At 37.6% G+C, this 10808-nt stretch overlaps 1 protein-coding gene across 4 annotated transcripts in view; it reads left to right on the top strand.

Moving 5' to 3' along the window:
- Positions 1-124: 124 nt before the first annotated feature.
- LOC121317572 (tyrosine-protein kinase Fyn) overlaps positions 125-10808 on the top strand; it is a 74426-nt gene continuing 63742 nt past the window's right edge. For 3 of the 4 annotated variants that reach the window (XM_041253653.1, XM_041253654.1, XM_041253648.1), the window contains exon 1: positions 125-295. The gene's annotated coding sequence lies outside the window, so the exon portion shown is untranslated. Of the gene's footprint in view, positions 296-3806; positions 3830-10808 lie in introns of all 4 variants that reach the window. The other variant, XM_041253650.1, reaches the window with a different exon arrangement.

Here is a 10808-nt window from a genome sequence, read left to right as displayed (position 1 = left end):
CCCCTGTTTCCAGCAATGGAAGACGATTGGCTTGTGAGAGTCCTCTTCACCCTTCAATTGGTTGTAGGCGTTGTCTATCGCTGGGCTGGTCCCGTTAGTTCATTATGAATTTGCTGAAGCTGCGCCATCATCTGTGGTAAGCTCAGCGACAGAGAAGAATAATCAGAGGGAACGTAATTTTTAACATCATCCAATCTTAACACACACATATATTCATAATATAAAACGAAGAAAAAAAGAGTCTGCTTTTAGAGAGGCACGCAAAGGGGATATGAATTAACCAGCCGCACTTCAGGTAAGACGCTTTATTTTTATTTTAGGGAAAACTAGCAGCATACCTAATTACCAAGATTTCTTTAGATTCGGAAAACAAATATATTTGTTTTGATGGAACAAAAACGAATATAAATGAGCAATACTGGTCGTTATTTGAATGAATCGGATTGCTTTATCATTAGTTTGGGAATCGGAAAAAATAAATGAACACACAGATTCCGTGTCCTACAATGTTTGTTGATGTGCTTCAAAACGTTAGGGTTTATTGCAGTTATACAGTGCATTGCCGTTAAGGCTACATGAGTGGCAGTCTGTGCTCTTTCAGTCAGACAAGGCCGAATTAAAGTACAGTATTTGTGATACAAGTGAATGAAATCGATGTGCTGTGTCTGCAAATACTAAGACAGCAAACCGTATTTTTCCAACTGTGCCTGGGCAGCGGTAGCCTGGCTGTACTGCACGATTTGCCCAATAAGGGGATTGTTTCTGCGTCTCCCACGTGGAATTCCATGAGCCATTGTTTATTTTAATTACATGTAGCATCTGTGTTGCAAACGTTGATGTTGGAGATTTCTCTTGTGTTGCAAAGAAATGCACGCTGCAACATTGTTTAACCGCTGTATTTAGCACCACTTGCTGTCAGGGGATAGCATGTGATTCAAATCCGACTGCAAGGTATTTTTAAATCGACGGTTAACCATAACTTGGATTGCAGCTAAGTTTTGCTATTTGAATGAGTGGCTGGTGTAGCACTTACCTGAATAGATCTATATATATATATATATATAATATATAGATATAATAATCTTATATAATATATTATATAATAATTATATATTCTTCACTGGTTACCACTGGTTACCCTTCTCGGCTCTCAGTGAATGACAGTTTAGTTTGTTTACATTGCTTAAAACCTCTCTGTCACTACTTTACAATGTGTGCCAAATAAGCACGCTCCAATTAGCTCTTGCAGCAATAGAGGGTTATACATTACATCGGTAATGGAGATATTAAGTTTTTAAAATATTTAAATATGGACCACTATAACCTTATGGAATTCGCATCTTAAAAACAAGAGACAAAAAATAAAAACAAACTATTTCAGCTTTCTTTTGTCTAGCCTAAATTGTGTTCTATTAAATACATAAGAGGGAGGTATCTTTAGCTGGGCTTAACAAGCATTTGGATTTCATGTACATCCGGGAGGGGCACTTTTTTCTTTTAGATCGGGGTTGGATCGGCCAGGCAGAATAGTAGAAGGAAATAAACTAATACCACGACAATATGCAAAGTAGCGAACATCGTTTTATTAAATGCAGGTGGTTAACTCTATTTAACAAATAGGACATGTCTAGAGTACAGTCACGCCATGGGGTCTACCCTGTTCAATAAAAACAATGCATAGTTAATTACAATTAAAGAACACGGTGCAGTGCTAATCAGTACGATTGCGGAGACGGGGCTTACTAAAAACAACAATAAAACCAATACTTTAAAAACTCCCCTTCTCCAGTACTCCTCCAAAATCCTCAATGACTTTTAAAAATACTAAGTATGAAACATTTAAACACACACACACGGAGGGAGACAAGCAGCACAGCAGTAGCCTCGCTCTGAATGTCGGCGGCTGTTTCATTCATTTTTCTCCCAACCCACCACCAACACAAACAAGTCTAATTCCTTCTCTGCTCCTGCTGGCTGTGCGTGCAACCACTCTAGACGAACTCGGGTTCCCACCGACGACAAAACCCAATCTCTCGAATGGCTGAAATCGGGAAGTTTTATAGCAGGTGCTCAGTTTCTTCAAATTATCCAGCTGACTGACACCTAGGGGGGCTGAGAACAGGAGCGCATCAACGAGACAGTGGGATCTGTGCTTAAACTACAGAAGCATACAGAAGAATCAAAACGTGGTTACCATCATTTACAGTGTTAATAAAAGGTGACGTGGGCCACCTCGTTACGTTAAAAAGCAGTCCCTTTGAATGAGGGTCAGTTGAGATGTATGGAGCCCTGCTTCCTCCAGATCTGCTACATCCTTCCTCACACAGCCATAAAACCTTTCGACCGCGTCACTTCCTGTTCGTGTTCTCACGGATTGTGGAAAGCCTGACGTCAAGAAAGGCTGGATTTGTCTTTTTTTTTTTTTTTTTTTTAAATATATGGGTCAAATGAAACGTATCCGTTCAAAACAGATATACTGCTTTGGTTTTAAGCACATGTATGAGCTATGACCACTCCGCATTTACTTTTGCATAACATGGTAATGTCAGGATTCAAGCAGAAATAATTGTAACATAGGTAGGGGTCTTTACACTGATAAAATGAATTTTTTATTTGTTAAAAGTTTTGCATTTTCTGAAGACCATTGTGCAAATGCAGAACTGGGTCAGTTGCTCAGTTTATTAACTGTTATAAACAATGATTAAAGGGGACCACTCCCCTATTTAAGGTAGGGTTTTGCTTCCTTAACTTAAACCAGACTTGAAAATGTAATTTTCTTGCCTCCTTATGCGAGTATTAGCAGCAGTTAGCTGTAAACTATTAAAAACAAGGAAATTGTCACAAATGGATTTTTCATGTTATCAAATTAAGTAAACAGATCATCTATACTGTAGTACAGAGGTTCAAACTAGGTGTTTTTTTTATTTTATTTTATTTTTTAAGAGGACTCCTTTTTAAACATGTTTTTATCTCTTTTTCTGGGCAGTGTTCCCTCTGGTATAGTGGGAAACACTTTATCTGGGTATTTCCAGGAACAATGTAAACGGATCCAATCTAATTTAATCTTGTGTAAAATTGAAGGTTGTTGGCTTTGAAAAAAAAACAAAATGCTTTTAAAAAGTTATGAGATGATAGCTGGGGCAGGTTCTAAGAAAAGAAACAACATGATTTTCTAGTATTGTATTGACTGGGACCTAAATTTAAAAAAAAAAAAAAAAGGTGAGAAATTGTTCTAAATCTCAGTAAGTGGTATTTCTATCAATATTGTAGTGATCTCGGTTAACAGGCGGAGGGCGAAACCCAGGACCTCTCGCACTAAAGCAGGGCTTTTCAAACTCGGTCCTGGGGACCCCCTGTGTCTGCTGGATTTCATTCCAGCTGAGCTCTCAATTACTTAACTAGACCCTTTAATGAACTGATCATTTGCTTAATTAGAACTTTTTACTTGTTTTCAGCTCTTGAACACTTGCATAGTTCAAGTTAGCTATAACATTTTATAAGTAACTTGAATTGCAACTGTTTAAGAACTGAAAACAAGTAAGTAGAATTGTTGCATATGTTTTACATGATGTAACAATGTAAGTTTTAGTTTTTAATGTTAATTGATTTCTTTATAAAAGCTTTAAATTGCATTAGCTTATGTCATATTGACACTCAAATGTGCCCATTTAGAAGCAGGGGGGGGTTTAAATAAATGAGTCTGTTGTTTACCCATGATTACCGTCAACACAGCCATAGCACCTATTTGTACATGTATGCAGGATATAAAATATATTAATTCAGATACTCATTTCTTTTTTGCAAAGGTGATGCACTGCACCATGATTCAGTAAGTAATTATCTAGCATGGTTTTGAAGTTACTAACTGAAGCTATATGCTCTCTCTCAAGGATGTGGCTTTCGGCAGAACGGGAAGAAATATGTTTTTTTTAATGCTGGTTGTATTTATGTGACTACCTTTTAAATTATGCTGTTTCTTTTTATAGCTCAAATGATTCACTGTATTTTAAGTTCTATGCAAAAAACTGTTGTCAATAGCCACTGCCAAAAAAAACAAACAACAACTTTGAAGTTAACCTCAAATGACATTAACATGCTATGTGTGTTTTATTTATTTATTTTTTTAATTGCTCAGTTTTAAAATGATAGCTGTTTTCCTTTTTTTTAACTGCAACTAGTTTTTAAAGCTTGTCTTTGTTTAGCTTCTTTTTAAGAATACAGTTTTGGACTGCATTCAGGTTCAAAGTACTGTAGGTGTCCCAATACTTGTTGGAGGGTAGTGTACTTTTTACAGTAAAGTGCACAGCATAAATAATACAGTTTGTACCCAACAGCTGCTACTGCTACCATGCTAAACTATAGGAAATTATCTCAAGAGTTCCCATTCACAGACAGATTAATGCTGAATTACTGTAAGAGCGTTCCGTACGATTTCTTTCAGCACACTGTGCCTTTAAAAATGTTCTGTGCCTTAGGTGATTTGTTTAGCAAGTCTATTGGTATTAAACAATACAGTAGGGGTTATTTATATAGGTCATTTGGGACCTGTTGCATAGTCAAGTTTTATTTTCAGTTGTTTAAATATTTAAAATGTGTATGATGTGCATATCTTCATACTGATGTCAAAACTGAGGTGCATGTGATCGCGGCTCTTATGCAGACTCCCCCATTAAAAAAAAAGAGAGAGAAAAAAGTCTGCTTTCTTCCTCTGCAAACCTTTGTGTTTTTAAATGTCTGTTTTCCTAAAGACTGTTTAATAGCGATGCCTCGTCCCTGTCTTGATGATGCTCTTCTTGGCTGTCCTGACAGTGTCCCTTGTTTTGTGGGTGACTAGGCAGCGGCTCTCCTTCTGCTGTCTGTGTTACACACTAAGAAAAGTTTCTAGCATTTACTCTGCTTCTCCGTGCTTCTGCCAACTTATTCACTTAATCACTAGTTCCTTAGTTGTTGTTTCATGTTCCAAATAAATATTTCATTGATAAATTGATTGTTGTGTTCTGGGAGCTCATGTGAAAACCCCAAATAAAGTATGAACCCAGGAAACTTTTAAACCCCAAAAAAGTTGGGTTTTTTTGTCCTCTGTCTTTCTGTCTATTGTATTGTTTGTACCATTAGGTAATTTCATGAGGTGTAGTATTGAGCGTTTCCAGTTTGGACAGCCGTTGGTTAGAATTGTTTAGTGGGGTTTCCAGAACAGTAAGGGACGGAGTGACTGAAGCTCAGACACTTGCCTCCTACCTGCTCTGTTGATGTGGACTCAGTGGGTTTAAACTGTAGTGAATCATCAGTAAACACGTAATTGCAAAATGGGGTTGCTGGTGTGGGCCCACCTCAAATGAAGTAGTTTCCATCGTTCATCTCTGATGTGACTTGCTTGAGTTTCAATTTGAATTGACTGGTGAGAATTCAAAACAGGCTTTTTCCATAATGATAGTTTTAACCTCTGTAGGTTGTTTTTTTTTGGTTTTTGTTTTTTTCACAAACCCAGCGCTGAAATGGGCAGAAATGGTGTCTTAAAGATTGAGCTAAGCTCATCCTTCAGAGGAGAGTGGGAGGTGGACTTTGTGTTTCAGTATTTGTTAATTGGGACATTGGTAAATCTAAAAAATGAATTGTAAGAAATGCGTTTTTAATTCAGATTAGTACCTAGTCAAGGAAGCGGAATATGACACTTGCTATTTAAATGTTCATCCCCACACTGGGTGTGAGCTAGTTCAAGTACAGTAACTGAAGATGTGTTCAATCCCTAGTCCAATTCAGGCAATCAATAGGACATCAATGCATTTTAATTATTGTATCAACACTGCCATAAACTAGCGTTTTCTAGCTCTGCCTACACAGGCATTCCTTCCAATAATATGTAATGTTGGTTTTGCATTTTGTGCGTGCTGAGACATGACTGGGGCCTCCTCAAAGTAGAGTCCTGCTGCTTAGGCCTAGATCTAAACTGGTGCTTCCAGGGGAAAGCCTAGGCCTACGGGTTCCTTTAACAATCCACCCGTCTTCCTTTTAATGCAGTTCATATTTTATTCTACTACAGCGGTATCAAGTTCGTACACAATGCTCTCACTTCAAAGGTTATGTCGATGGCCACATGCCCTGCCCTGCCATGCACTACATTCCCCTTCTAACTCACACTCTTCAGTACTTCCTCATGTTTGTTAACGAGAGGATTGCATGGGAGAAATAAAAAGGAGACATCCTGTAGTGTACTGACTGTTCAGGGTATAGCAGAGTCAAATACTTTGCACTTAAATTCTGATAGTACATTTAGAGTGGCTGACTGACAGCCAGGTGGAGAAAAAACAGAAAAGCTTCTGCTGACGACAGTGATGGAATTAAAACATCCACCACATGCTGAACTAGTGCGCGAGGTGACTGGCTCCGTGGATATCTTGGTTTGTTTGATTCTGACTGTCTGATTATAAACTGCAATGTAAAGTAGTACTGTAAAGAAGTACTACTGCTAATATCTTATAAACCCTTTCAGCTGGCAGCTTCATATTGTCCATGCAATGCCACACGCTTTTAACCTTTGATCATATTCAGCTTTCTTCTTCTCCTACTAACAGCTGCTGACATTTAGACAGGCAGTTTGCTAAACACTGAAGGAAATCCTGCTTCAGAATCAAGAAATTGAAAAACAAAGCCTCGTCAACCATCGTTATATTTTCCTCACTGCCCTTTTAAATTTTCAGCATTCGTAATTGATTGAAAGAGGAAGGCAAAGACGAGCTCTCTGTCTTATTTTTTTCTAAAACCCTGCAAAAACATGTCAGAAAAAAATTAAGACAACCGTTTTTATAGACAGCACAATTGCATAAATGTTATAGTGTGAATATTATAATAAAGTACAAAACTGTGGAAAAAGTAAAGACATTGCTTTCAGTATCAAGCTTTATTTCCAACAAGCCAAACGGCTGTCATTCTTGTCACTACTGGACTGTATTTTTTTTTTAAAAAGTACTTTACTGCAAGAGAATGATAGAACAGGACTTTCTATATTTTGTCACATGAGTGCTGTAAATATCATTCTTGCATAATACAACAGGGACCACCTTAAATCTTGTTGCCAGTAGAGCCATTTCTACTATGTGTTTTTATATTAAAAAGTCACATTAAAAATGTAACCCTGAAGGGTTTAAATGCATTTGTCTGCTCCTTTTATTAGCTTCAGTAACATTTTCACTACTCCCTTTAGCATTTGTGCAGTTGAACCTTCCAGGTCATTTGTAATACATTTATTTTATTTTGAAATGTCTCTGAAGGGACAGCACTATTGATAGAACATGCGTCCACTACTGCAGATACTGCATACATATTGGAGTTGAGCTTCGCTTACCTGTTAGAACTCCACTGTTAATGAAACTGTTTCAATGTGGTCTGTGAAGCTTGCAGGCTGGACTATAGCAGGGTGTGTTTGGACATGCTTGGGAGTTTGACAGATACCCGACGGGAGAATGGATTATGGGTTTAATTTAAAGATGTTAACTCTGGTTCTTATGCAGATTTGGTCAAAGACAACTTCACGTAGGCGGTCTGGGCAGGTTAACAGCCCCTAAAACACAACATGGTCTGTTTCAATTGATCTTAATGGGGCTGAGCTTAGGTACCGCAATTGTGTATTTTTGTCTTTTAGTAGTACGTAAAATTAGAGTTTTGATCTGATCTTAATATTTAAACAGTGGTAGTACAGTATTTAAATCTGACAACTGTTTAGAGCTATTGAATATACCCTATTGTGTCACTCTTCTAGTTTACTGGAAACCTGAAAAATATAACCCAGTTTCTTAACTTTCCTTCCATTCATGTGCATTTGCAAGCCGCACCCTTCCAAATCTCTGCCCTTTTAATGCAACATGACTACATTTCTGATTCACTCGAGCGCTGCATATTGTTACCCATGGCCTCCTTAGAACCTTAGAACAGTCTCCCAAGGGAACGTTTCAGTAGAAACAAGGAACACTGAGATAAAGTGGATTAAACACAGATTTTATGAGATTACAAAAAAAAGTGTTGCTGTGTCCATCCTCTGCTGGGCTTGCCCCCAATGGGGATTACAGTATTAATGGCTTTGTGATCTGGATACCTGCCCACCAGTAATAATATACAAGCATAATTAATTACGACAAATATGGCTTGTGTATCATTGTTTTTTATATGCAAAATAAATTGTTTTGACTGGTGAGTATGTTTGTGTGAATGCTGCAGTTGCCAAGGGCATCCCTCCAAGTGAGATAATGAGTCTCAAAGGGTTAAACTGTATTATTATTATTATTATTATTATTATTATTATTATTATTATTATTATTATTATATTACTAAAATGTGATGGCCACTGCTGCAAAATGTATAACAAATATATTAGGGTCTCCATTACATTTATGTCTTTTAAAAGTGTTTTTCCTGTTTGTAAAGCTCTGAGGGGAACACTAGAAAAATTTAAGGTTGTTTGTTTTTGTAAAATGCATATTGAATTAAAGATGATCTAGACTCGATGCAGTGTGATTATTCAGCCAGAATTAAGTCAGTAGGCTGTAGACAAAGCTCGAAGTTAACGTATATTTGGTAGCATGTTGCTAACCAAAAGCAAAAATAAAGCATTTTTCTGATACCCTACGCTGCAGTTTATATGACTGACCCTGAGTGAACACGTTCATAATTACCAGTATTAGTTTTTTAAACATGTACGTTATCTTTCATAAAGCGGGAAACCATTGCTAATAGGTGAGGTTTGTACCGCCCCATGTAGTTACGCGAGAGGCCCACAACGCAAATCATATTGGACAGTGGAGTACAAATACTGTCACAAATCACAACCTGGATACACTTTCAAGGTGTGAAATTTATTTTACAGACAAAAAGTAAAATTAATTAACTGCAAAAACACTGTGATTTTTTTTAAGATAACAGGCAATAACCTAACAGGATAGTAAGTTTATTCAGTGTATATAAAATGCTAATTTAATCTGTCATGGAGAAAGTCGGCTCTAGGTTTGTTATAATGTTAACTCTGGTTTCACCCATGCTAAAAATGAACACGTAAAAGATAGATAATTATAACTTTATCAAAATTCTGACTACGAAAAAATAATAAAAATACAGGCGCAAATAGTTATAACATTACCATGATCCAAATAACAGCTTCCTTTTTTATCAGTAAGAATAACGGTCGAAATACAATCTTGAGGTGCATTAATTTATCTATCTGATAAATAAATCAGGCAGGCGCATGACGCAGGGCGAGGCGATCCACACACAGGCGGAGGACGGGCGCAAACCTGGGACCTCTCGCACTAAAGCATAGCACCAATACCTCTGTACAAATGAGCCGGCAGTGTATATAAATGATGGACATTGACGAAATGTTTGGTTTCTTTTTAATCACTCGATCATTCATCCTTGGCCATGACACGCACTATGACTGAAGCATATGCACTTACTCACCTGATTAGTTAGACAGTTGATTGTTCACTGGATATGGACTGATTTCAGCTGTTGAATTGCAAGCTTGGAAAAAAGCAATAAAGAAAATCACAGAAAAAAAAACAATAGGCCATCTCTGTCAAGAGAGCAGTGCCTTCATGCAGTCGGCATGTTGGAGGCTGGACTAGGGCAGCGTACTGTGGCTCGTCGTCTTGGGTGCTCACAGCCAGCAATTTCAAACCTGCCGAGATGGTATAACCAGACACACTCTGTCAATAACGGGCCACAAACTGGGTGACCAAGAGTCACAAAACCTGCCGAAGAGCGACAGATCATTTTGCAGCATCTTTGTGATGTCAGTTGTTAATCAGCACAATAAAAAGCTACTGCATCTGCTGTAAAATACAGTTTGTCATTTTTCGATCACATCTAGTGAATTTTATCCAAATATACGTGATAAGTTTTTTTTTTTGATTCTCAAATATGTGAAGTTTATTTTGATGCTCAGTACATATCTATACTGTGTGTGTGTATGTATATATATATATATATATATATATATATATATATATATATATATACACAGCTCTGGAAAAAATTGAGACCACTGCAAAATTATCAGTTTCTCTGGTTTTACTATTTATAGGTATGTGTTTGGGTAAAATGAACATTTTTGTTTTATTCTATAAACTACTGACAACATTTCTCCCAAATTCCAAATAAAAATATTGTCATTTAGAGCATTTATTTGCAGAAAATGACAACTGGTCAAAATAACAAAAAAGATGCAGTGTTGTCAGACCTCGAATAATGCAAAGAAAATAAGTTCATATTCATTTTTAAACAACACAATACTAATGTTTTAACTTAGGAAGAGTTCAGAAATCAATATTTGGTGGAATAACCCTGATTTTCAAGCACAGCTTTCATGCATCTTGGCATGCTCTCCACCAGTCTTTCACATTGATGTTGGGTGACTTTATGCCACTCCTGGCGCAAAAATTCAAGCAGCTCAGCTTTGTTTGATGGCTTGTGACCATCCATTTTCCTCTTGATCACATTCCAGAGGTTTTCAATGGGGTTCAGGTCTGGAGATTGGGCTGGCCATGACAGGGTCTTGATCTGGTGGTCCTCCATCCACACCTTGATTGACCTGGCTGTGTGGCATGGAGCATTGTCCTGCTGGAAAAAACCAATCCTCAGAGTTGGGGAACATTGTCAGAGCAGAAGGAAGCAAGTTTTCTTCCAGGACAACCTTGTACTTGGCTTGATTCATGCCAAAGCTGCCTGATTCCAGCCTTGCTGAAGCACCCCCAGATCATCACCGATCCTCCACCACATTTCACAGTGGGTGCGAGACACTGTGGCTTGTAGGCCTCTCC

This window comes from Polyodon spathula, chromosome 6 (assembly GCF_017654505.1).
Source record: "Polyodon spathula isolate WHYD16114869_AA chromosome 6, ASM1765450v1, whole genome shotgun sequence".
NCBI classification, from domain to species: Eukaryota; Metazoa; Chordata; class Actinopteri; order Acipenseriformes; family Polyodontidae; genus Polyodon; species Polyodon spathula.
Note: the sequence above shows the minus strand (reverse complement) of the source record. Positions and strands in the feature narration are given on the sequence as shown.